The sequence below is a fragment of the Halictus rubicundus genome, chromosome 7 (assembly GCF_050948215.1).
Source record: "Halictus rubicundus isolate RS-2024b chromosome 7, iyHalRubi1_principal, whole genome shotgun sequence".
In the NCBI taxonomy this organism is placed as follows: Eukaryota; Metazoa; Arthropoda; class Insecta; order Hymenoptera; family Halictidae; genus Halictus; species Halictus rubicundus.
This window is the reverse complement of record NC_135155.1, coordinates 13,311,290-13,339,041: the sequence shown is the minus strand read 5'-3', so window position 1 is coordinate 13,339,041 and position 27,752 is coordinate 13,311,290. Positions and strand designations below refer to the sequence as shown.

General features: G+C 41.5%; 1 protein-coding gene and 2 long non-coding RNA genes across 10 annotated transcripts in view; 1 reads left to right on the top strand and 2 right to left on the bottom strand.

The window, feature by feature from the left end:
• Nucleotides 1–5,346, bottom strand: part of LOC143355659 (uncharacterized) — a 30,541-nt gene extending 25,195 nt beyond the window's left edge. Inside the window, exons 1-2 of the long non-coding RNA XR_013082535.1 lie at nt 5,092–5,346; nt 4,195–4,782 (exon numbers count right to left, since the gene is read on the bottom strand). This is a non-coding gene — a long non-coding RNA (uncharacterized LOC143355659). The remainder of the gene's footprint in view (nt 1–4,194; nt 4,783–5,091) is intronic.
• LOC143355641 (endochitinase) overlaps nt 1–27,752 on the top strand; it is a 260,630-nt gene that overhangs the window by 34,141 nt on the left and 198,737 nt on the right. The window lies entirely within an intron of this gene.
• LOC143355688 (uncharacterized) lies at nt 1,230–2,434 on the bottom strand. The gene is made up of 3 exons (XR_013082542.1): nt 2,214–2,434; nt 1,664–2,024; nt 1,230–1,532 (listed from the first exon to the last, which is right to left on the bottom strand). It is a non-coding gene; the product is annotated as an uncharacterized LOC143355688 (long non-coding RNA).

Genomic DNA, 27,752 nt, shown 5'->3' with positions numbered 1-27,752 from the left:
AAATAGATTTCACGCGACGGGGACTAGGAAAATACTTGCACACAATTTTTCGGAAATATGTAACATTCGTGATGTGCACTTTTTCATCCTCCACTTTTTTCTAGTTTCGATTATTTTTCAACGACACTTTTACCAACAGATTTCTCGCGTTTTCCTGATTAAAATGAGCCCAAACACGACACAGTTTGGTTAAAATTTCCTTCATCAATTCACGATGATATCACTCCACTCGCATAATCGAGGTTCCACTGTATCGTCAATTAAACGAGCAAATATGATGCGAATGATATCGTGTTTGGACTCGTTTCAATCGGAAGAACGTCAGGAATATGTTTCTACAAGTTTCACGAAAAAATTATTAAAAAAGAAAATTCGTATTCTCCCATACACTAACGATAACGATTCGTTTCCCCCCTCCCCTATGTTCGTCACTGGAAAGAACTGTGCTTGCACACGATGTGAGTAACGTTGTACAGAAGCGTGCACATGTATCGATGCATGACCGTATATACTGTGCAACGAAAGTGGGCCAGGAGAGGTTAATTTTCGCAGAGTTTGGCCAGGGTTCAGCCTACTAAAGATACCCGACAGATTCGCAACGGCCAACAGACTCCGACGATTCGTTTCCTATTTTCTTTCGAGAAGAAACGCTCGCTTGCAGGTGGAATAAAGCCGAAGAAAAACGTCCGCGGAAAAGAGGAAGGCGAGGCCGAGGCCACTCTCGGCGCCGCTAGTAAACACTCTCCTTCCGTCAGGCGGTAAAAATCCAGAAAGCTGCGGGGATGCGCGCGAACCGCCATTCTCCGGGCTTCTTTTCGCTGTTCCTCGCGAAATGTAAACCGACGGCTGCCGAAGGGTTTCGAAAGAGAGAGAGAGAGAGAGAGAGAGAGAGAGAGAGAGAGAGGGGCGAGGGAAGCGAAGGGAAGGACGAGCGCAGAATTCCCGATTTCCTTTGGCAAGGAAGGAACGACGTCCCCGAGAGCCCTGCCAACTGCTCGTAAACCATCGAATAATGATTCCCGGCTACTGTTTGCGAGAACCGTGAATCTCAATCCGGATTTTCTCTGTCGAGCACCGTGCCGGCCGGTCGAACCGGTTTTTCTTTCTCACTGGGATAACCCCGTGGATCGCGCTTTTATTCGCGTGCACGCGGGAAAAATTGTTGTCCGACCGCTGTGTCTGGTTGTTCGCAGTGCCTGTCTTTCTTTTTAGCTCGCCTCTGCCGCTAGGGTTTCTTGACTTGTGAAGCTCGGTGTTTTGCATGCTAATTATGTACGGAAATCATACGTGCCGCGATACTGGTTCTCGTGACAGAAGATCGTAGCGTTGCGGACACCGTCAAACTGTAAATATCGCAGTACCATTCTGGTACATGCACAACCGTGCGAGTACTGTGGATACTTTGAACACTGCAGTAGCGGGGATACTTTGAATACTGCAATAGTGTATTCGTATGTATTCATACTGTATTCGCACGAGTACAGTGATACTCTGAATACGGCAATGCTATATAAACTCTAGCACGGTGGATACTGTAGTACTGTGGATACTTTAATACCGCGAATACTGTGGATACTTTAGTACCGTGAGTACTGTGGATACTTTAATACCGTGAATACTGTGGATACTTTAATACCGTGAGTACTGTGGATACTGGGAATACGGGGAATACTGTGGATACTTTAATACCGTGAATACTGTGGATACTGGGAATACGGGGAATATTGTAATATTCTGATACAGGAATACTGTTAGTACTGTGAATACTCCAATACCGTGAATACTGTGGATACTGGGAGTACAGTGAACAGTGTAATATTCTGATACAGGAATACTGTCAGTACTGTGAATACTCTAATACCGAGAATATTGTGGTTACTGGGAATACGGTGAATATTGCAATATTCCGATACAGAAGTACTGTTAGTACTGTGAATACTCTAATACTGTGAATATTGTGGATATTGGGAGTACGGTGAATATTGCAATATTCCGATACAGAAATACTGTTAGTACTGTGAATACTCTAATACCGTGAATACTGGGAATACGGTGAATATTGTAACATTCTGATACAGAAATACTGTTAATACTGTAACACTGTGAGACTGGTAATACTGTTAATACCGTAATGCTGTGAATACTGTGAATACTGTAAATACTATGAATACTGTAATATCGTGGTACTGGGAACACTGTGAACACTGTAACACTGTGAGACTGGTAATACTGATGATATTGTAATACTGTTAATACCGCAATGCTGTGAATACTGTGAATACTGTAAATACTGTGAATACTGTAAATACTGTGAATACTGTAATATCGTGGTACTGGGAACACTGTGAATACTGTAACACTGTGAATACTGTTAATACAGTAAATTAAGCGAATACTGTGAATACTGTAGTATGGTGATACTGGGAACACTGTGAATACTGTAACGCTGTGAATACTGTTAATACAGTAAATTAAGAGAATACTGTGATACATAATGTAACACATAATGTGGTAAACGTTTTTGTACTTCATTGTGCTCTTGCATACTGTGTACCCGCGACTGGAAATTCGCAAGACCCGAGTAACAAATTGCAGGAAATTGATCGGCGCCCGTGTCTTAATTCGCAAGAACCCGCCGCATCCTTAATTTACCTTCCATTTATCCCCGTCTCGTTTAGAATCCTCCATCCATCGTTTCCTTCCTCTGGAAACTTCGGGAAAGCCCGGCAAGGTCGAATAAACAAAATAAATGCATTACGGTAGCGGAAGCTACGTCTCGAAGCAGTCGATTTCGTACTGGCTACTTATACCTAAGTACATTTATATTTAGGTCACAATGTCGGACAATACTATCTCAATTCTCAAATCTTTGTTATTTTCAAATGATTCTTTTACGAAACTGTTACCAACGTATTCGTGACATTTTTCTGATTAAAAGGAGTCCGAACAGACAATATTTTGCTGGTTCATCTTACGATATATTCGAACCTCCATTACCCGAACTAATCAGTCAAACATTCTGATAACGAAATGATTACTTATCCACAGAGTTAGGTTAAATCTTTACCAAATTCTACGATAAATCGTGTTCTATATGGATCGTCAACGGATCGTTCACGGATCGTGTTGAATACAGAGAATTCAGTCATCAGTTCGGATAATCGAGGTGCTAGAAAACCGTGGATCAAACAAAAAATCGTATTTAATCAAGAAATACGTTAATAAAAGCTTCATCAAGAGACACATGAAAGTAAAAATGTTTCTGCTACTCGCAACCAGTGCACCGGGTGTTTCTTTCGGCCGAAGATCCATAGTCCAACAACAAGATAAGTCGTTGGCAAAATTGCTCACGTCGAATTCATTCGTTAGGGACTTTAGGGACAAGCAAATAGTTGAGATAAACGGTCCAGCAGCCAAAAGAGCCGGCTATGCTACCAGAAGAATCGAGCTAAGGCCACGGTGTCGAACAGAATCAAGATAAATCGACTCGGCGAGAACACGATCGGTTCGTGATCGTTTATAGGTGTCGACGGACCGGCTGATCGTCCCGGGCTTAGAAGCACGATCCCGATCTCGTTTCCGATTCTCCGGGGCCCACTCAATTTCCTGTGTCGGTCTGCCTCTCTTCTAACTCGCAACACCATTTATCTCCCGGTTATTAAACATAGATTCGGTGCTTGCGCTGTTTAAGGGCCCGGGATAGTCACGTGACTTTTTAATTAATAATTTCCATTCACAGCCGTCAGACACAGACTTAAGATCCGTCTGATCCGACGGGTCTTAAGTCTGTGACTTAACTTGTCACATTTTTTTGCTCTGTATTATCGATATTATGAATTCTGACGCCAGAAACGTGCTTCAAGTTTTTGGTTTTATTTCGCAGCGAATCAAGACAAAATATAGCTCAATTTGTAGCTGGAGATATTTTCTAGTGCTCGCTGCTCTCGATTTCGTCCAGAAATCTCATCCAATGGCATAAAAATGCTTGGATTCCACGGCATGCGCATCGTCAATTTTTGGCCTACTTCTAACGCTTATATTACCAAATATCCGCATAATCTCTGCAGCTCCTGACTAGTCCGCACTAGAATGAACCTTCTAGTACAAAATATTCTTATAGAACGACGAAAACTTGAGGCACGTAAAACCATTTTTTGATGGTAATGTAGGCACTCTACCTTATCGCGAATCTACGAAGCGGAGCTGGTTCCATCGTAAAAACTTTGTTTCCAATTACATCTTCTGTTATTGGAGGAAAAATTGTGGACTAGTCTGTTCTCTTTATTGGACTACAATGCTTGATCAATTAAGAATTAATTACAAAAATTGAAATAGATATGAATAAAATTTCAGTAACTTTGCATGTTCTATCGACCATGTTCAAATAGCCTGAAAACTTAATTTCGAGGAAGAAAACACGTCTGAACGTAGCTTGACGAATGATATAAAAATGCATCCTGATCAATTGAAGATTGATTACAAACATTAGAACTGGTTTTTTTGAAGTCTCCCCAAAGGATTCATTGCGGTAAATATTATGTAAGTGTTCATCTTGATGCACGCACGCTCGTATTTTACATACGGGTATATAGTACGTTGGATCGAAGGAATCGGCAGAGTGCATCAGATGCACCATGCACCGCGAGCAAACGGGATACCGGAAGCGCTCGGTCAAGGTAAGACGTTGCCTCTGTGCACGCAGTATGCACACTCGCGCTGCAACTGCAATCTATCGTTTTCCCTCTCTGCGTGCACCGTGCCGTCACTTTCCTGCCTGCGCACCTATTTTTCCAACAGAAATTATGATAAACAAAACGCACAGAAAGTGTTCCATATGCATTCTAAATCAAACAGTTTTCCAAAGAATTTTCCTTATACGATTGAATTTGTAATCCCAAAACATACTACTATTTTTGAGATATTCGAGAAACTTTTTAATACTTTACATCCCTCATCTATTTTCCCATTCACTTAAATAATAAACAAGTGATTTTTGAAGCGTCTTTTTACAGTTGATATATATCTAGTTGTTCAGGGTCCACAATTTGACTAATTTTTATAATCTTTTTAAAAACAGTTTGAAATACTCACAGTTTTTAGTCGGCTGCTTTCTCAATGCGTGAGGTAAATGACTTTAGTCCTAGGTCTCCTCCTATGGTGATTGACGATGATGATGTCACCGTGCCTCCTCCTGTGCCCATGCGTGATGATGTAGATCAGATGCCGTGGATCGGGAGCAGGATTCGCGAGCGCATCCTCGATCGACGAACAGAAAACGGCAAGGATCGCGGCGACGCTGATCCAAAACGTAACGCGACGCATGGCACCGTGAAGAAAACGGCACCGTGGACTTCCGGCCGCGCTTTTATAACCCGGCTTTTTATCGCGAATCGTGCGAAACGTGACGGATCGGGCCATAAAGGCCCGCGAGCTATAAACCGGCGACAACTGCCGCGGAATCGCCGAACGATAAACTTTAACGGGCCGCAACGCTCTCCCGCGGGGAGAAGTTGCGTTTCATTCCCCGCGTGCGGAATCTCCGCAAAATTAATCCTGGATCCTGGAGTCAATTAGTTAAATTAAGGCGAGTTCTCACTTTCGGAACCTCGGGGGCATTTTATTTACTCATTAAACAGTATAAAAATTTTTTTAGTCCCAGCTAAAGTACTGTAGCTTCGCTGAGATAATACTCGATGATTGAAGTTTGTTGATCTTAATTCTTATTTTATGAAACTCTTACCGGCGTGTTCGCGACATTTTTCCGTTTGAAACGAGCCCAAACATGACACAGTTCGGAGCGTATTTGTTTGTTTAATCCACGATCAAATAGAACCTCTCGTAACCGAACAGGCGGCATCCGAATTCTCAGTTAAAATTCTCGGTTTAAGTCTGATCCAAACTGTATCGAGTTTGGGGTCATTTTAACCAGAAAAATGTCACAAATATATTAGTAAAAGGTTCACGAAGAAATAATTAAAAACTAAAAAGGTAAATGTTTTAACTTTCGGGCTGAATTGAATCTAAAGCGATCCGTATACAACATGATTCACAAATCAGTATAGATTTAATCCAATACTATAACTAGGTAACTACTATACATCTGTTTAATCAGTTCGGATAAGAGAGGTTTTGCAATTCCATGGATCAAACAAGTAAACACGAACCAAACTGCGCCGTGTTTGGGCTCATTTTAATCAGAAAAGTGTCACGAATACGCTGCTGAGTTGATAAGTTTAATACGTTGATAAGTCTCATAAAAAAAATCATTAAAAATGAAAATGTTTAGTCACCATACTAGTATCGTCTCGCCACGCTGTAATAAACTATGAACAACGCACTTCTCGAATAATACAAAACACTGTCAGATTCTTCGTCGCATTTTGTCATTTGACCTTTTTCGACCAACAATATTTATGTAAAGTGAATGAATACATAGAAATGGGTGAATTTTAGAGTATAGCATATTGTTTACATTTTCGTGAAATTGCAAGGGAGAGGAATAAAGTCCTGCGATTGATGAAAACAATTTATACTTTGCATAATCCGCAGTATATTTTAATGGAAAATGTGTCCAATTGACACGAGAGAGACGGTTAATGAACGGTGAAGTATCGACAAACGAATTCGCGATTTCGGACAAAGAGAAGGATGGCGGTCGAGGAAACTTGGCGCAGAGCAATGCGACATGCTAACGCGTGTCCAAACTTCATGAAAGTCGACGCGTAATCCTGTAATCAAAAGTCCCGGCGTGCAAAGCAAATTTAATCAAACTCGGACACACCAAGCTCGTTTCAAGCTGAACGGAAACCGCGTTCCACGTCTACTCACGGTGTATGTCCGTCGATTGACAGGACGATCTTGCAAGCTGGCTATAATTTAATACCCCTTGGGATAGCGTCGACCGTTCCCAAACAACTTCCGACTGGCTCCGTTGAAACCCTGCTGCCGATGTATCGTTTAACCGAGTTTCGTTTCTCTGGCGCATGACACTTTGCGGAACTATAGGTACAGTTGGATGAATCTTGCAATAGCTATAGTCGGCGAAAATTAAGCTTGCAAATTTTGCTGCGTGCTATTGGGTGAAAAGACGATCTGCGCAAAATTTGAGATCGATCGGACGATGGGAAGACGTGTTATTTTTAATCAAATTTAATCACTTATGTGCTATAGACAATTTTTATTTATTTGTATGTATTAATGTCTCCGGCATTTTGTAAAATTTTTACGTAGAAAAAATCGAGATATACAGCTGAATGTGGTATGTGTATCTTGTTAAAATATTGAAATTTTTCAATTAGCAGTTACCTGTACAAAAATTTGCAATTACGTGCAATTTAAAGATGAGCCGTGCTGTGGTCAAGTTTGGTGTATTGATAACTCCGGCATTTTGTAAAATTTTTACGTAGAAAAATTGAGATATACAGCTGAATGTGGTATGTGTATCTTGTTAAAATATTGGAATTTTTCAATTAGCAGTTACCTGTGAAAAAATGTGCAATTACGTGCAATTTAAAGATGAGCCGTGTTGTGGTTAAGTTTGGTGTATTGATAACTCCGGCATTTTGTAAAATTTTTACGTAGAAAAATTGAGATATACAGCTGAATGTGGTATGTGTATCTTGTTAAAATATTGGAATTTTTCAATTAGCAGTTACCTGTGAAAAAATTTGCAATTACGTGCAATTTAAAGATGAGCCGTGCTGTGGCCAAGTATGGTGTATTGATAACTCCGGCATTTTGTAACATTTTTTCGGTTAAAAAATTGAGATATAAACCTGAATGTTGTTCGAACATCTTGTTAAAAAATTGGAATTTTTCAATCAGTCGTTACCTGTGGAAAAATTCGCAGTTTTCGATGTCCAGGAATTTTATGTTATTTACGAGCCGATTGAACTGAACATGATCGATGGTTTCTCATCGATGCCATTGGATTCTCAAGATCCGTCGGCAACCAAGATTCACGGCATAGATGCTCGCGACGAATATCCGGCCGGATATTTATTAATTTCCGGTAATGCGCCGCGATACCGTAGCCGCGAACGTAATTAAGCGGGCCGCGCACCGTGGAACAACGCCTTGGAAGTCGTGAAATCTTCCTGCAGAATTTTTGCGAAAGAAAACCACCTGAGTGTATCAAAGTAGAGGCTCCACTCGACAAAATCAGCCTACACTACAATAAACTGAAAATTGACAATTTTCCAGCCAAGATTTAGAAATTCAGTTTTAGTGCCAAGCGAATGGTTGCTAAAATATTTATTTAAACAAGGCAACAGTAAATAATACTCTAAACAATTTAAAAGGATGAGAGTGGAGGCTTTGATCTTTAAAATAAGATTGATCTTAAAATTCTCCAATATATTTATAAAAGCCCATATAAAATAACATATAACTTGAACAAATGAAAGTAGAAGGCCCGCCCTGTCAAATTTCATCTGCACCATTCTTCGGTTGGATCTACAACAAATACGCTATAATTTCTTTCTTTAATAATTCTAAAAATTAAGTACCATAGTCTTCCTATAATGTTTTCCACCGAAAACAGGCAGAGATCCGGCACACCAAGAATTATCTTCGAAACGCATTCCTCCGAGCTTTCGAATCGCGAAGATCGACGAAGCTGTGATCTTCGTGCAGATCGCGGATCAGATCAGATCGTCGTTCCATTCCGTGTTAATTACGAGGCATTTCCGAGCAGCACTCGATTGATCCCGGCAACGGGTACTCGTCAGAGATCCGACTCTGTCAAAGGAATTCCAATTCCGGAAGACAATGCCGGGTTCTCGAGTCGCATATCACCTGCAATTCGGATTCCTCCGGGTCCCCCCTTCGAAGTAGAACTTCATTCCCGGGAGAAGCAATCTCGTGGAGGTGTGCCGTTCCGTGCTTCGAACTTCGCTCGATCTCTTCGGTTTGTGAATTTCGCGAAAAGTTATGCCGGAATCGATGTATCAATATATTACACCGAAACTGTTAACAGAGCTTATGCAAGAACATTTATTGTCATTAGACAGCGGATATTCTTGCAAAATTAAACATTGTTCTAGCCCTTTATACATGAGAAAGTAATGTTAATAAAAAATTTCGTTCTTCCTTCAATCATTGGAATACGTTGTAAATAATGATCTCTTCAATCCTTCCAATCTTTTCACTGTTTTAAATCTATTCATTTTTGTTATAAATCTGCGGATAACATAAACCCAAAATTATACAGGGTGAGTCAACTAACATTTGTGCCTCAAATATCTTTGTTGTTTTTAAAAATACGTCCCGGGACTAAAGTTTGATGGTTTAATGGAGTTCAGAAATTATTACTATTATTATGATGTCATTTTTTAGATATCAAGGTCACCTTAATGTTTCAATATGGAGCCACCTTTCTTTGAACACCGACGATGATAGTTTCTTTCATTATGAATTCAGAGGTTACAGTGACTCAATGGCATTCAAGGTCACAGGCAGAGGAAACGTGTAAGATATAAATGCGAGAGAAGAATACGTTTATCGGGAGTTGCAATTATGGTAAACATATGCAATATGCCAGAGTGAATGAGAAATATGATTGGTAAAAATGTATGATGTTTGCTGAGCGTTTTGCGGAAACAGAGAAGTATTGGCACATTCGAATAATATGGATTGCGTAGATTACGATCCATCGCGGATCCATCTTTTAAGTAGGTTAACGAGTGCTCGACCTAATGGCCTATGCAGAAGAAGAAGCAACCCTTTATGGGACGGATACCCGTGGAAACTCTCGTTAATTTTTCAGGGTACCGTAAACCTTGTAACTAAACCGTTGCCATCGGACCTCGGAAGTTCGCGCATCTAGGTCGCATAAAAATCTTCGTAAAATTGTCGAATATAAACTTTGGTAACGCTTCAACCCCCTTTACCTCGATGCCCCGGGAAATACTACCCGTGCCTTTTAATTAACCCCGTATCTGGAGCAAGAATTTATCGTTCCTATGACTTATGGTTAGACTGATTTTATTCATTTTATGCATTTATTTCATGCAGAACCTCCCTATCCGAACCGACGAGATCCCATCCGCTCAATCGTGAATTAAACAAGCAAGTATGATTCAAATGGTATCGTGTGTGTACTCCTTTCAACGTCCCATAAAAAAATAATTAAACTTTAAATAATTCAGGACCAAAACGTCCTGTCACCGAAGCGATAGTGTCTCACTGTTTCTAATGTACCGGAGACAAATTGTTCGCAAACATCGTGCAGACTTTTTGCACCACACATCAAGCCACTACTATAAATTCATAGGTGTTCCGGTGACGGGTCCATGGGCACCATGCATCCGCTGTTCGCGACAGCGTATGCAAGTTGCCCCGTAAATACAAAATCACCGCCGAAGTTTACCGACTCGGAAGAAACGAGCGGCGCGTGCGGCGACTCCGGGATCTTATCCAAGAAGACCAGCTCCCTCCCCCTTCGTTGGCCCCCATTGAAACCCCCTTACAATTTCCTCGGTTCATTCCGTTCGTGTTTACAGGGAAGAGAACGTTCGGCAAAAGCTTCCGTACCGTCGGACCGGTTGCGACGCCGACGAATTCTCCTCGACCGGGTTTCTTAATTAAATTTCCTTCCCCGCGGCCGCCGAATTTTTCCCAGAGGAATTGGTCTGTCAACGCGATCGACACACTCTCTCCCAACGACCCCGTCATCGTCATTACCGATCCCTTTCTCGTCGGCAACCTCGCTTCTTCGTACCGTGTTCTATTAGTCCGTAACGTTCGTTCGATCGAATTTTTAATTAATAATTTCCATTCACAGCCTTCAGACAAAGACTTAAGATCCGTCTTGGTCTAGATCCGACGGGTCTTGAGTCTGTAACTAAACTTGTCATATTTTTGCTCTGTATTCTCGATATTATGAATTCTGACGCCATAAACGTGCTTCAAGCTTTTGGCTTTATTTCGCAGGGAATCAAGACAAAATATAGCTCAATTTGTAGCTGGAGATATTTTCTAGTGCTCGCTGCTCTCGATTTCATCCAGAAAACCCATCCAATGGCAGAAAAATGCTTGGATTCCACTGCACGCGCATCGTCAATTTTTGGCCTACTTATAAAGCTTACGTTACCAAATATCTGCATAATCTCGGCAGCTCATGACCAGCGCGCACTAGATTGAACCTTCCTCTTTCGAATGAGCCCTTTACCAGCGAGAAAATATTCTTTTCAAACGACGAAAACTTGAGGCACCGTAAGACCATTTTTTGTCGGTAACGTAGGCACTCTACCTTATCGGCCAAAGACCGAGTCCGTATGCAACCCGGTAAATTAAACAATTTTCTTCCACGTATAAGGACACTGTTAAAAAAAAAGATTCTTTACGGAACACTAAGCAAAATTTTAGCTTTATTTTCATATGTTTTTTATCACATAAAATTTCAAAATTGTGGAGTTGTATGAGATTAACTCTGGGAAATGTATTGTGCGAACAGTTTTTGGATCGCGTTTCGCGAGGTGAGTTTCCTCGCTGATTGGCGATCGCGGACCGTTCGCAAGCGAATCGGCGAGTTCGACGGAGCTCGTTATCCCGGCCATTAGCACAGAATCGGCGAGCGGCCGCAAACTTTCAGCCCGAGTTGCGAACTTATCGCGGCGGTCTGCTCGATGTTAGCGAGTCGAGTTGCGGTGGAAACTTGAAATCCGGGGACAGGAAACAGACGCGGGAATTCTATCGGTTCCGACTTTATTAACTGCCGTTGCGCCCGACGCGACTCGCACGCGACGTTTGCCGCGACCGCTGTCTGACTTTGAACTGTTCGTTGGAGTCCGAACTCTAGTACCGAACTCTATAACAAATAATTTTTTGCAACATATTAAAGAAAATCTTTTTCACGTGGTGGAGAGGGACCGCACAAAAAAGTCTCACTTAGAAAATGTGTCAAAGATTTACGAAATAGCGAGAAAGTGCTTTCCGAACAAAATAAATAATTAAATTACACATGGAAACATTTTTAAAAAATTTAATTTCTCATTTTAAACATCGAGAAATTTTCAAAATGCACACAATTCAATACTACTCGTCGCAGTCCAAGACGCGCATCTTCTTGTGATGAGAACATTACAAGGGTGTTATAATGCCAACACCGTTGGCATTCATATACCGCATAAAAGAAAATCGCACAAAACAAATCGCACAAAAAACAAATCGCATAGAAAAGGACCGCACAAAAACAGGTTTGACTGTACACTAAAAGCGACTATTTCACATTACTTTGCAAAAATAAAAAGAATCAAAATATCCATATGTTTAGCCATTTTCAAAAAAATATATATCCAAAGGAATAAATTTGTCGAATAATTTCTCTCGAAAACACTGCACTAATTTAAAAGAATTTTTTCTACGACTAATTAATGATGTAGCGGCCATCGGCACGTATAATAAAACAGTTGGCGTGCAAATGGTCGGATTAGTTTATGAGGCGAGCAGCAATGAAGCTATTTTTACGAAGGCCGTTTTCAGTGCGTACAGTTAGCAATGCGTGTCTCGTTCTTTGGAATCTTTCGTCTCCGGTCTCAATAGCAAACGTTAGTATAATAAACCCCGGCTGTGAAAGGGCCTTGCCGACGGAGGCCCGAAGGCCCACAGCTGGCCACGGCATGCACCTCGCGGGCCCGAAAGAGAACCATTGTGGATTGGGCAGCGATTGTCACCAACGCTGGCCAATTAGCAGTTTTCTAGGCGAGGATCCGCCATGCGTAATTTTCCTTAGAAATCGCAAAAAACGCAGAGGGCAGAAGGTCTCCAGACAGGGTCGTCTAAGAGTATTGCACGTTCAACCACATTAACCCTTTAACGCACAGTTTTTTTTTTAAACCGGCCAAAAAAAAATCAATTTTTGGTGGAGAATTTTGATACACTGCGCTTTTGTTCCATGGAAAAAGGCTATATTTTATTCTTGAATAAATAAGTGTTACAGCTTACAATCCCATGTAAATGAAAAAAATATCAATAAAACGATTTTTTTTCTTTGCTTTGTGTTGGGTGTGGGAAATTATAGCAGCATAAAATACAACGCCGCTCGAATTATCTCGAGTGTGCACAGTTTGGCCTGTTTAGCGCGCTCGAATTAACTCGAGCGTACAAGTTAAGGGGTTAAATAAAAAATACAAAAAAAAAAAAAAGAAAAATAGGAAAAATGTGCAAAGCATAAATAAGAAATACGCTGAGCAGAAATCGCAGACGCGATCAGAAGTAGGTACATTGACAATCCTGCGGATGCGCTTATCCTATTTTTTGAAGAACGTGAAGGACTCGTCCTCGCTTTCGTCATCTGGACCCTGTTCCACGGAAGTTGGTCTCAGCAGGACGCCGGACACCGGTTTCTTTCGGGAAGTCTGCCTGTTCGAAAGACAATGGCCCGGAAGGTAGTTACCGAGAGCGTCCTTTTATTCGCGATGCATCCACCCCCCTGCAACCCCCGTTAGCAATTCTCACGATGTCCCTGGGGCGTCACGTGGCGCGCGCGCGGAAACTTTTCTGTCCATCGCGGACGGTTCTCATGGAAATCCACGTTTCGAGCATATGCGCGCCACGTGGGGAGACAGTTCTCTCGGATCCTCGGCTATCGTCGTCGCACGTCCACGGGGAAACTGCAATCCGATCTCGGGCCGAGGAGAACTCTTCTGTGTCGGAAACTTTCACGCTCTTTTCCTCCAGTTCCCATGAGCCTTCGCAACGTTTCCTGGAGGAAGGGTTCCAGTCGAAAAAAATTCGAGCACCTTCCCCTGGAACCGTCCTTCTATTTCGTTCCGTCCTGGGATTGTCCTAGCTCGAACCTGCGCTATTGTTATTGTTAGAGGCTAAAAACAACAGTTGTTTTAGAAATTTCTTCAAGAGAAGATCATTAAGAAAATGTTTATTTTGAATCAAATAGAAGTCGCTACATATTCCAGAAATTTTTCAAACAATTTTACGATTTTTCATCTGCAGAAAAGTTAGTGATAATGTGGTCTCAACAAGCTCATCACGTTTGTAACGTTTTTCCGGTTAAAACGAGTCCAAACATGACGCCGTTTGGATCACGATTGTTCGTTTAATCCACGATGTAGTATAACCTCGCTTATCCGAACTAAGAGATGATGACAATTATCTAACTAAAATATTAGATTTTAGGTACAATACATCATATTGCGAGTAATCATATTAAACCTTGATGATGACCTTAGATAGAACCCAGGTTCGGATAATGGAGATTGCACTGATTAAACAATCGAATATACTCTGAACTATGTCATGTTGGGGCTCGTTTTAATCGGAAAAATATGACAAATTTATTGCTAAAACTGTCACTGGACAAAACAAATTACACAATTATTACTGTACCATTATTGAAGCGGCAGATAAAATCGAGGTGAACCGAATTTAAAATGCAAATTTGAAGGTTTTTGCTGGAAATCTTTCAAGAACCGTAACACGGCGTATGCTAACGTGTTTCCGCGAATCGATTCGCGTTCGACGGGGTTCGTTAGCAACAATAAGAATTCATTGGAGAATGGTGCGCCGCGCCGCCTCCGACGAGATTCACGAATTAACAAACGCTCTTACCGGGGAACAAGGGATTCTCATTTACTCGAGTGCACCTAAGTTGCACTCTATTATTAAGTAAAACCCAGAACACCGTCTGCTATCGCTTTCATCTTTATTACGGACGGTCATGGAAGCAGGAGAGAGAAAGAGAGTGGGAGAGTACAGGGTACACGTCGGGGAGTAACTAGACGTCGTCCTTTACCGTTCTACGTTGCCAGTAAAAAACTTGGTTAACTCTCGAATGACGCAGCCTGGGTCATTTGTGACCTAGCTGGGATGAAGCTTAATCCAAGTTTTTAGTTCCCGGCTGTCGAGTCGAGTTGGAGATCTTCTACAAAGGAAGATCAATGTTTCTTTGGGAAGTATAATACATATTCTTAAGTATATTACGATCCTATTAAATCTTGGACATTAAAAAATACTACTGTTATTAGTGGCTATGATTGATCACTGCGAACTTTTATGCGAAATCATTTATTTGTGACGTTTTTCTGATTAAAACGAGCCCAAACACGATACAATTTGCATCGCGTTTACTCGTTTAATCCACGACTCAGTGGAACCTCCATTATCCGAACACTCGGCGTCCTATTACTAGCTCGAGGATAATCGTGGATTAACAAAGTATATACGATCCAAACCGTATCATGTTGGGTACCATTTTAATCAGAAAAGCGTCACGAACGCGTCAGTGAAAGTTTCAAAAAGAAATAATTAAAAACAAACAAGCTATCATTGAATTTGACGCACTGAAACTCCAATCAACATTCACCAGTTAATATCTCGGCAATTATTACTTTTTCACCATATGTACCTTAACACTTTTTTACCCAGAATTCGATACTCTCTCGGAACACATATTCAAATACCACGCATCATGATGCGGAAACTCAAGGTCACCTTCAAATCTTGATAAAGTATCAAGACATCAAAAAATTAATGATCACGTTGCGTGTCTTATTCGATATAAAGGAACTTTCGTTTGAAACTTTTTGTCATGCGACGAGTAGGTTGCCAGTAAATTCAGGTGGTACAGTTAAGTGACCCTGTATAGTAAATCTATAGTTCGTAAAAATCTAATGAGAATTTTTCTGTCTTCCACGATACAAAAATATTAACAAAAGAATGGTTTAATATCTTTGCTTCTTTTGGATGTAACACATAAGAAAGTCGACTTGTTCGTCGTCGTGTTCGAAGTCTTAGAAAATCACTGCCGTCCAAGGGTTAACCTGACAACTTGAAGGAATTCGCTGGGGCGTTAGGGTCTGTCCGAAAGTGCAGGGCTGAAGGGCAGCGGTAAACATACACGTGCTGCGTCGCGAGGATGAAGGAAGTTCGACTCGGTGGGATCGTTAAGCCGCTATCACACAGGTGTACTATATAAGAGGCTTAAAACAAGGACGGGCAAGGGAAGAGAAGGGAGCAACGGCTGGCCCTTATTAACGAGACGCGTCTGGGAACAGGTACTCGCAGTCTGTCCCAACAGGGTTCCACTTGGAGCTCCGAGTGCTTGACTTTCCCGTCAAATGTTTACTCTGTCACCAGCTTGGTTAAAAATCACACTCCCCTGGCAAATTATCATGTTTGCGTTTCTGGCCACTATAGCGAAGATTCGTGGACATTTAAGACGAACTGTTTTTCCGTAATAGCTCCAATTGGTGGGAAGTTTGATTCTAAAAAAAAACTAAAAATTTCTCAAGAAAATAGTAACTCGTAAACATTTTCAATTATTCGTGAATTTATAGAAATTTTGTCAAAATGATTTTGTCAATGATATTCTGTCTTTTGGAGACATTTTGTGATTTCCGATGTAATCCAAAACAGTTTGCGTTTCACAAAACATACAAAATTAGTTTTATTACCATTACTGTTGAATTTTGATATTTCGTTCGTAGGAATAAAAAGAGAGCAGCGTCTGCAAATTGAAAAGAAAGATAAATCTCTGGAAAATTGTATGCGGTAGACCCAGATGCATAAACGCAACCACCATTTCTCCGTCAAAGAGCTCTATAAAATTGCCACCAGAAAATCGTATGTACGTTCAACATAGAGAAGCGTAACAGGCTAATATAAAATACCCTGGGAAAATTTGCATAGAGATTCGATCTCGGCTGTCGCGCTAAAAGCCCCATTGTCGGTCGACAGGACGAGAGACGAATACCTACTTTGCGGCGCGTGAGTCGCGAGTAATACTTTCCCCCGGCTCCCGGTGCGGTGCATTCGCTTGCACTCGCTTGCATTCGCGTGCGGACTGCACTTTCTCCACATTACGGCTTCGCCTCCTCTCTCCTCTCCTCTTTTTTCTCGCGTCACTGCCGCGCCAGATAACCAAGGGTTCGGAAAGTTATTCGGCGTACACCCCCGGCCATAAATACACTTACTTATCCGCGATATGATTTTCCATAAACATCTTTCCCACTTCTTCATCTTCACTTTTATCTTCCCGATGTGTGTCCTGATGTTGTTCTTGATTATTCATTTCGATGTTATTCTTGATTTTATTCATGACTGTCAATCTTGGCGGGATAAGTCTTCGTAATTCGCGATAAGGTAGAGTGTCTACGTTACCGACGAAAAATGGTTTTACGTGCCTCAACTTTTCGTTCTTATATGAGAATATGGGAAAGGGCTCATTCGAAAGGGGAAGGTTCAATCTAACGCGCGCGGGTCATGAGCTGCTGCGATTATGCAGATATTTGGTAACATTAGGGATACCCATATGTAATCAATCATTTGCAAAGAATTTGTTTTGCCTTTAGTTCTGTACCGATCGTTGAAGAGGAAACACGTATTCTTTTACATTTTTCGGTAAAGCAGCCTGTGTTCAAAATATTCTAAAAAGCATACATTTTTTTACAACCCTGTAATAAAATGGCGGCGTCTACCCTTGGCTCTTAATGTGGATTGTCTGTTTTGATTTCACTCTTGGATCTTGTTCTTCATTTTATTCTTGGACAACTGCGGGAACGAAAATCTCGCGGAGGACATTTTCCACGCGGCGAACCACGGAATCTCGGGAACCGCAGTCGGTTTTCCATGAGACCTCTCTCCCACTCTACGAGTGTACGCATCTACTTGGCGGAACTTCACGAGGATTACCGAAGACGCTCGCAAACTCGACCTCGAGTTCCGCCATTAACATCTTATTTACCCGGTTCGTGATAGTTTTAAATGTGCCACCCCGTAAATGACGAAAATTTGCCCCCAATTCGATTAATTAAGCTTGTGGTTAACATTCGTACATTGTGAAATACAATCATTCTTATAAATTCAATGTGTTGGATTCGCAACAAATTTTGCTAAATAATTGTCCGGCCATTAAAGTCTACTTTGAAATTTTCTCTTTTTAATTCCTTCTGCAGGTTTGTATTCATTCGTTGATTTTTCTCTCCTGTTCTGTCTTAAATTTTCTCAAATAAAGATTCTTAACCCTCATCTTTGACCGTAAGAATTTCTTTCTTTGGTATATTTATTTTTTTCCATTAATGCAATGAACTGATTTTGTAACCCAGAATTTTTTTAGATTCTTTAAAAATCCAGAACAGTAAAATAACTCATTGTGAACATAAACGACGATCGAAATAAGGTTCTAGACGGGGGGTTAAATTTCTTACAGAAATAAATTCTGGATTGTATGTAATATAATCTATAAATGATTAATACGAGCTAAACAGTTGCAAATTCTGAAATAAAAGAGCGCTAACACTGTGCATCATTAAATATCAAGAATCATAATTGCATGTTTATAATTCTAGAATGTACATATAAAATAGTAATTTTCCATCGAAGGGAAACAATAAAACGTGCAGACATACATTGAGAACAATATTTTCCTAAGAACATTGACACTAACATTGCAAAAATGGATTTCCAGCAACAGCAGACAAGAACTACCGACACCAAGAGACAGTCAGTTAATATTAGAGGGTCAGGCTATTAGAACATAATTTACAGCCGCATTTTTTTCGCGAACACGTGCAGTTTTAGGGCACAGCGCTCAACGGAACAGCAATTGACGTGTCGTAAACATGAATTTAACCTCCACGTGCGTCGCCACGGGTATTTAGCCAGGTCCTCGAACAATTCTGCCTCGCGTTGACAATCCTCCAGGCCCGTTGACTTTCTCGAATGCCACACGTGGCGACCGGATGTCCGAGGATTCCGCTTTACGACCTTTCGTGGGTCATAAACGCCCTTGGACCAACGGCGTTCGCCAATCGGCTATGTTTGCGGTCGCATAAAATTCGACGCGCTTGCTCAAAAACAGAAACACCATGTGCTTTCCTATACTCGTGAATCACTTAGGCTAAACGCTTTCCGCTTCCCCCGCGGACATTTCATAATTCATACATTTGCAATCGCTTGTCTCGCGTGGAATTATCGTATTCTTCGCGTAATCGCCGAGGAACTGTCATAAATACCGACTTCATGCATTTGTGACAAAGCCACGGAAACAGTGAAAGTATCCCAACAATTTAAAAATACTGTGTATTATTCCCAACTCACTCAAATTATTCAGTGGAATAATTTCAGAGGAAAGGAAATGAATGTCTATGTATCTCCTGTATTCTGCAATTTTTAGTTTTAGCTTCTGGCAAGTTTAAACAAATTTTATCAAGTTTTTCTAGTACTTCAGAAAATGAGCTAATAAAATCGTAGCGCAATTTAATTCCGTTTGAAAGCCGAATTATTTTATGGTTCGTTGTGAATATATGAAACAGATGAAAGTCGTTGGTGGATCGGTTCGATTTTCGGGGAAACAATGATTGGCCAACCATAAATAGCTAGCGTTCCTCGGTCGAGCAGACAGCAAGTTTGGGGTTGGTGGGCGGGTTACGCAGATGAGTGGAGGAACTTCCGGCGAAGAAACTTCGGGGGATTCCGTGGGAAGTTCTCCTTTTGAAGAGATATTGGGATCCAGGGGACAATTCATTCCCTTTAGAAGCGCCGATAGAAACGAAAAATGTTCGAAGCGGTTCGATGCCCTCGGGCGTGCAATTTTTTCACCGGTAAATGACGACGTCTCCTGGGCGCTCGCCGCGATAAAAAGTCGCAGACACCCTTGCAGACGTTGTCGCAGACGCCGTCGCCGCGGCTGGCCTTGACGTTTTATTAATTGAATCGCGAAATGACAGATTACGGCGGCGCGCCGTCTGCTTGGCGAAACAATTGCCCGCTTTTTGCGAGGAATTAGGTTCGTTGTCGTGTCTGCGGAATTCCTAACCACGCACTCTGCTCAGCCATTTTATTTCAGCAGCTTAATTCGTGCGCAAGGGACACCATTCCAAAGCACAACCAAAAATTACTATACCACATTAACCCTTTACCCTCGAAGCTATTGTAACTCGAAAACCAAAATATTTCATTGGAATATTTGCATTGTTCATGATTTACTTCCTTTTATGCATACGAAGTTTATCACAATTGCAACACTTATATTTTTACGAACACGTACAAATCACTTTAAATAATAGTGTGACAATTTTTAGCGTAAAATTGAAGAATCACTCGTTCGATGTTGCTTCGAGCGCAAAGAGTGAACTGTTCGGAAAGACTCGACGAAGAAGTGAGCAGTTGAAATCAGTTGTTCGATAGTACTGCATATATTAAATTAGTTGTCCAATGTTATTATGCCACTGGAAGATTCCTCGCAGTTCAGTCGACGGTAAAAGAAAGGGCGGAAAAGCGTCGGGGGAAATACTTCGAATTCCGGACAAAAGTAGAAAAAGAAGGGAGAAGAGGGGGAGGGGGAAGCAGAGAGGTCGAGGCATCCTTTCGTCCTGCATTCCTCGCAAGGATCCTTTCCTGGAAAAGTTTCCCAGCCCGAGACCGCCATTCGAAATTCCCCCGGACGAGATTCGCGTAACTTTTCCTTCCGCGATGGAAACGGCGGAATCACCGAAAAGTAAGATTTATACGCGCGATGCGCGAGCAAACGCCCGGGATATCCTGCGTGAGAAATTGCACCGGTGTACCCCGGCAGGATGCGACGACCTGTTATCAGTTATCCGGAAGAATCGCCGAAGATATCCCCTGGACCTCTGAAACTGTTTGCGGAGACACCGTCGGCGAGGAAACTCGGTCAACGATGGACAACGCGGCAAACGCGGGCTCCATGAAACTTCAGGAACGTTTTACGGTGTAGGGTGATTAGTATTACTGGTCGAAATTGGCTATCGTATCCAGATCAGTGTCGCCAGATCGAAACTTGTCTCCAGAGTTTCCAGGCGGGCTTGTATTCCCCTCTACGCGTGACGTTCCCCTATCTCTCGCGCAGAGAGTCCCGGAAGGGGAATTCTATGGTGGAGGGGGGGGGGGGGGCGTAAAGACTCTACGCTGGCAACTCTGCTTGTCTCCCACTCACTCTTCCCCTTCTACCGACGCTATGCCCCCACGCTTCTGCCACGGCTCTGTCGCGCATGTGTCGCAATGTTACGTGAAACGAAGGTGACCTTGAAATCTCCGAAACTCTTTCACCAACAAGAAAACCGTCATCGCCATATTGTAGTCCTCTTCCTGCTGAAGAACTTTGGTCAATAAAGTTTTCCTATATTTGTAGAAACAGCAGACTGATGTAGTAATATGGACTGGACCACTCTGTGACCTGCAATTGTTGGGACAGCCTTTTAGTGGGATTGTCTTAATGGTCGGTTTTAAATTTCGGAGATAATCGCATTTTATAGGAATTCGGAAGAAAATTGTGAGAACGCCTCATTCGGCGGAATGTCTACCGCGTTTCCGGAGCGCGACTCGCGAATTTCATCGAGCGTGGTAAGCTGCTTTCATACGGATTGATTCTTGGGGAAGCAATGGGAACGCCTCGGATATCGGAAGATCGGAGGATCTGCAGACCGGGGAACGTGCTGCAAATACGGTATACAGTCGCCTCGATCTGCCATCTTCGATCTCTCGCCGATCGTTCGTTCGTGGAACACATTGTGCCGCAAACGGGAACCACTTATGATACACAGCCAGTCTACATAAATAATCTTAAATATTTTTAGTCTTTCTACTGTTCCCACAACTTCTCATTTTTGTTATACGTTCATACCACCCCGTAATCCAGGCACACAGGACACTAATTCCTTCCTATTAACCCTTTGCACTCGAAGCCATTTTAACTCTAAAACGAAACATTTCTTCCGACCTAGAATATTGCCCTTCCATATATTTCTTTCATGTTATACATACGTAAATGCTGCAACTTACGAAATCTTTAGTAATTTATTAAGTACAAACAAATTTAATAATGGAAAAAATATTTCGCCTCACAGGCACCATTCGAGCGCTAAGGGTTAATAAATTGAACAATTTCACGAATTTACAAACGTGACCTCGGGAGACCATTCCGAGAGGATCACCGTTGTAGAATCGACAATTTTCCGAAAAATCGATAGTTTTTTCAGCCAAAGGTAGCCCTATAAGGCGGCAAAGGGGGTCGGCGTCAGCAGTGGGCTCGATAATTGCTCGGGGATGGTGTGCGGTCACTCTGAAAGCGTCGACGGAAAAAGCGGTTTTCCAGGCTCGTCCTCCAGTTCTCCAGTTCTCTGTGCACGATCCACTTCCTCTCTACTTCCTCCCCGTGGTTCTCGTCCTCGTTCCTCAGCTCTATCCGACGATCCGTTTTCCTTTTATCGCGCGCGCGGCCCCACGAGATAAAACGCGAGCGCGCCGGATGCTCGGGACACAGGGATCGTTTCTTATTGCATGTCAGGATTTTTCAATGGGGCCAACGTGGTACCACTGTACCCGGAAACGCTCCCGTGACGGAGCTCGTTCGATGTGTCGCTTTGATCTCTCTCTCTCTCTCTCTTCTTCACTCTTTCTCTGATGCTTTTGGGTAGAAGCATTTCGATTCTCTCCCTCTCCTCCTCCCAGCGACAGACCTTTGGTTTTGATGCCCTGGGCTAGCATTGTCCGGGGGCCTTTCCAATTAACCCAAATTAGCTGAAGAATCAAAAAATTGTTGCATAATTTATTTCTTCTTAAGTTTTTAATTTAAATTGTTTTTATTTGTTTTTACCACGGGCCCTTAGGCTGCATTCCAAAAAGCCCATGCTTAGATCCACTGCTGCTTCCCCCTTCCTCTTTCACTCTTTTCTTTCCCGGCTAATGAATAGGAACACGAAACAGAAGACACGTGAAATGAATTTAATTTCACTGGTACATTATTCGCAAACCTATTCAAATTACTGGAGGAAGAAATCATACTTTTATGTAACACCGTTTTGTTTCAGTTGATGCAGAGAATTTTTATTTTGTGTCTGTAGAGATTCATGGTTGGGAGGTGTACGATGATAAGCTCCGTTCTTGGAAACCTCTCTTCTCTATTTTCGAATCGGCCAGGTAGTTTGCAAGTTTATGCTCGTCTTCCCGACTCCGTGGTCGCGATCAAAGTTCGCGTGGACCGGAAGCGAAATTAGATTGTACGGGCATTGCCAATTTGTTCCCGCGACCGCAACAATATCAAGACACCGGGACTGCAAATTGAAACCGCGGGGACCCGGATTGCGTATTGTGTATCCGACGACAGCTAGCAGAAAACTGGAATTGAAGCTAAGCGCAATCGCGGGTCCCGAGGATCCTTCTGGAGAGGAAAATTTTTGAATCTATTCGGCTTAGTTCCGTTCGATGCAATACTGTACGAAACATAGTGGAACTTGTTACGGTGAACAATAATCTAAATATAGTAGAAAATACAATTCCCCTAAGACGCAATTACACTCTTGTTTACTCTTGTAAATATTCGGCCAGCTATCGCGAAATTAATAAAGAAAACCTTTAACATAACATTTCCATTATTCATTATTTTATTATGAAGCTTCCACCATCGTATTTGTGGAATTTTTCCGGTTAAAATGAGTCCAAACACGGTACGATTTGGATCATATTTACACTGAGCATTTCAATTGAGAATTCAGATGTCATCGGTTCGCATAATCGAGGTTCTACCAAATCGTGGATTAAGTAAGTAAATCTGCTCCAAACTGTATCGTGTTTGGACTCGTTTTAATCAGAAAAACGTCACGAATACGATGTAACAGTTCCATGAACAAATAATTAAAATTTATAAATAAATTCATGGACCTATCGAAGGAGTCTAAATTCGATGTCAGAACATTTCTGCATAACTTAACGAGAATCTTAACCCTTTCACGATATAAAAAAAAAAAGAAAAATCAAGGGGAGCAATTATAAAAAATGGACTTCTTCGACCGATTACACAAGCATTTTCTGTAATTGTAGTTTTAATTGTACAATAACTGTAATTTGCTCGTTTACAATTTGGAATATCGGTTCTGTTCCAGGTAAGAAACGCACCGAGGAGATCAAAGGTCCTTCCGAGTGTTAAATGCAGTTAGGTGAGTCACGCGGAATGCACCTGACGAGGCTCCGGGGACACAGGTGAACACCTCGAGTAAAAGGGGACCCCTTTTCTTGGCCGATGGCATTGTTGTACACGGTATACGTAAAAGGGAATTGGTCGAAATTTCATATTCAACACGGGGGAACGGATGAATGAGGGCGCACAGGTATGCACCGTGCACTCTACGCGCTATGCACGCGCTCGTTAATTTATTTCGATGAAAAGCCACCCGGGGTCAGCCGAACGAGAACAAACTTTTCTTTCACGCGGTACAATGTCGAATGGGGCCGCTTTGTTAACCGCGCGGAACAACAACATTTGCAATTAAGACCGAGTCTCCTCTTTTCGAGGCATTAGGAAACGCGACGCTTTTCGTCTCGGTGAATTAATTCTTGTTCCGAGACTACGACAATGTTAAAACAATCTACGGTTCTGAGCGTATTCACTCGACCAATTATCGATATCGTTAAAAATGCAGTCTAAAAGCTTATTATTCGAACGGAGGATATTTGGACGAATTGCCATTTTTAGTTCGCTGAGAATTGAAATAATCAAGAGATTCTCGTTGTTTATTTGCAATTGCTGGGCTCTGAGTAATTTCTTAAAGTTAAAGAAACTTTCATTAACTATGCTGAAGCTTTATGTAAAAGTTATTTTCCCTAATTAGCCATATGCAAAAATTCTGAAAAAATACGACAGATTTCAAATACCCAGGCACATACACTGCAATTAATTCGATTTTTTATGTTGAAAATTCTGAGTATAGAAAATCAGAAACCTTGGGAAAAAATCGGAAAATGCAGATTTCGCATGAAAGTTTAAGAGCGGCATCGTTCACATTTTTACAGTATCTGTGTATAGTTATAAACATTAGTAAAAAAAAAAAGATGAAAACCGTTTTTCCCACGAGAAACTGATGTAGAATCAGCGTTTTTATATTTTATGTATACTGTGAGTACGTTAGTACCGTTGATCGTTTATCAGTACACGAAAACAATGGAACCATTGTACCTAGTTGCTTGGAAATATTATAATAAGGAAATTACCCACAATAGTAAAGTTTTCCGTTCAACTGAAAGAATGGTTCTAGGCTGAAGAGAGGAAGCTATAATCGTTTAGCTCACGGTAATTAAAGCATAAATGGAAGTGCCATGATTTTAGTTCGCGTTTTTACCCCGCGAAGCGTATCTTCGACCTCCCCTCCCCCCTCTATCTCTCGGCGAGCCGAAAATTAACTTAGGATCTCGTTGAACTCGCATTACCGGTGCTTCGACAATTTCCCTGGGACAGAAATTGCGGTAGTTTGCCTGGCTACCTTCGCCAGCGAGAACAACCTTGTTAGCCGACAGTCAAACAAAATCGAACCGCGCCGAATTGTGCAACGCGAAATCAGCTGCGAATCGATCAGCGAACGTTGCGGCTAAAACGTTGCGAACTGTTTCCTCCCAAAACCACAATAGGCGCCGAGCTTACTCTTCCCTAATTCACGCATTCCGTGGACGCGTCTATAAAGTTATTTTAGCCGAAAATTGCGAAAAGAATTGCCCGAATCCTGCAGAGTCACAATTTTTTTCTGCTGTAATTTTTCAGCATTCGTCCTGCAGCGTCCTTTGAATTTACAGAACCTACTTCAGCTTTTTACTCTGTTCTTCAGTGTGAAAGGGTTTTCGAAAAATTCAATTCAAGGGATTTAAAGCTTGAAAATGAATCGAGATTGACTGCCAGACGATTTTTTTTTGCATGAAGTTATAGCAGTTCAAATATTGATAATCGTTCATCAGGAAACGATCCTTCAGTAACGCGATGAAATGCACAGTTTTCGAAAAATGTTTGAGTTATCGTTCCGAAACTTTCTGGTAAATTATTAAGCACTAATTTGAAGATGAGCTCAAAAATTTCGTGAAATTCCCTCGGGCAGTTTCTTTGATATAAAATTCTGCTTCAAGACTTGAACCGTGTTTTCGCATTTTCTACGTGGAGTATAAACGCAGAAGAGGCGTACTCGAAACGATCGCATCGTTCACACGAGAGATCTCTGCGATCTCCGTGATCTTTTTCGCACGGCAATCCCGATCGTGAGATATCAGCGAATAATAGGGAATAAGCGACGCGTCGGTGATTTATTTGCGACGAAGTGGGGCACGTGTATTATGCTCGGAAAGAAAAAAGATGCAAGAGTCGTCTAATAGACCCAGTTTCCTACTTTCCTCTTGGTATCGATGCGGTTTACTCGACCGAATGGAATCACGAATGGTAAATGGTACTCTGCTTCAGGAGTAGGCACGTACGCCTCAATTCAGGCAAAACTGTCCCCACCGTAGCGTCCATTGTCCCCTCCCACTAAGCGCCGTTGCCATGGAGAAAGGACGCGCTTGGTTTATCGCGTATTGCGTATTCAATACATCTCCATAAACATCGCAAATTTTCTTTGTTGTTACCGTTGCATTAAATCCTGCATGAAAATGAAAAAGTATGCAACGACGAATATGATCCTCGGAAGGTACGGACGCCGCCATTTTATTACAGTGTTGTAAAAAAAATTATACTTTTTACGGAATCTTCCATTTTCAAGATTCAGGTGTTCAACTCCATCTAGGGTTCTTATCCAGACATTATTTTCACGGTATAGCGATCATGCTCGACCGTTTTATCCGCGAAAAGAGCCGTCTTCAGTCTCAAATAGAATCGCTGTGTCTGAGTCCCTGAAAATCTATTATTAGCGTCCGCGACATTTCCAGCGGGAAGGGTTTATTTCGAAGCCTATGCACATCAATTATGAATTTAGGGCGTGTTCCCGCTTGAATTTTAAACGAGTTATTAGACAAAGTTGTAGAACACATTAGAACTATCTATGGACAATCGAGACTGGGGTCGAAAGTAACTATTTGAGGTTGAACTATTACAGGGCGCGAACTACTACGTTTGCAGCAAATATTATTACTAGAATCTCGGATAGTTATCTGACATTGTTCAGTCGCGTCAGTTTCAACGATGAATAGAAATAAAAATTTGTTTCCTCTTCTAATAATTTTAATAAGTCAATGACAATATATTAAAACTCTTAAATTCCTTTTATCTTCTTCACGTTTTATGTTTCAGCTACTCATTTTATAAATGCATAAAATTCGCAGTCAACATTATCAGATTGATGGCAACAGTGTATTATGCAGTATGATAATATAAAATTATACAAGATGGCCTTGAATGGTACAGAATGGACCTAAAGGCGATCTCCTTCGGTTGTGACGTTATAAAATACAGAAATATAAACAATATAAACGTATATAAAATATTTTATCGTCACATGGACAATAAATGCTGCAGCTGCAGCTCTAATAACTCTAACTACTCGTCTTTGTTTTTCTTATAAATTTTGCCCAGCTCCGTTCCTGCCAAGATTAATAGTTGCCCAAATATTTCTTCTATAAATTCGCCTCGCTTTAAGGTTTAAAAACCCTTTCCCAAGGGTGTACCGAAACGCATATCCGTTTTCCGTTCGACTGGCTCTCCTTCCTGTCGCTCGGAGCCTCCAAAGTACTCCGTTACGTCGCACAGCGATGCATTCTCTCGAAAACCAGCCCAAAATACAATTTTATACAGCATTATACATATATATGCTACCATAGACAATTTATTACGTACATGAAGCATAAAATTGCCGATTTCATAGTGAAGTATTCGGTTGACCACGTTTATATTATTGTGTTAGTTGTGTCTTATTATGATCATTCATCTGCATTTTCTTCAGATTTTTAGGATTATACGAGCATGTTGAAAAAAATTGGAAATCTCCAAAAATACGACAAGAAAAACGCATATTTCGTATTCGAGTTGT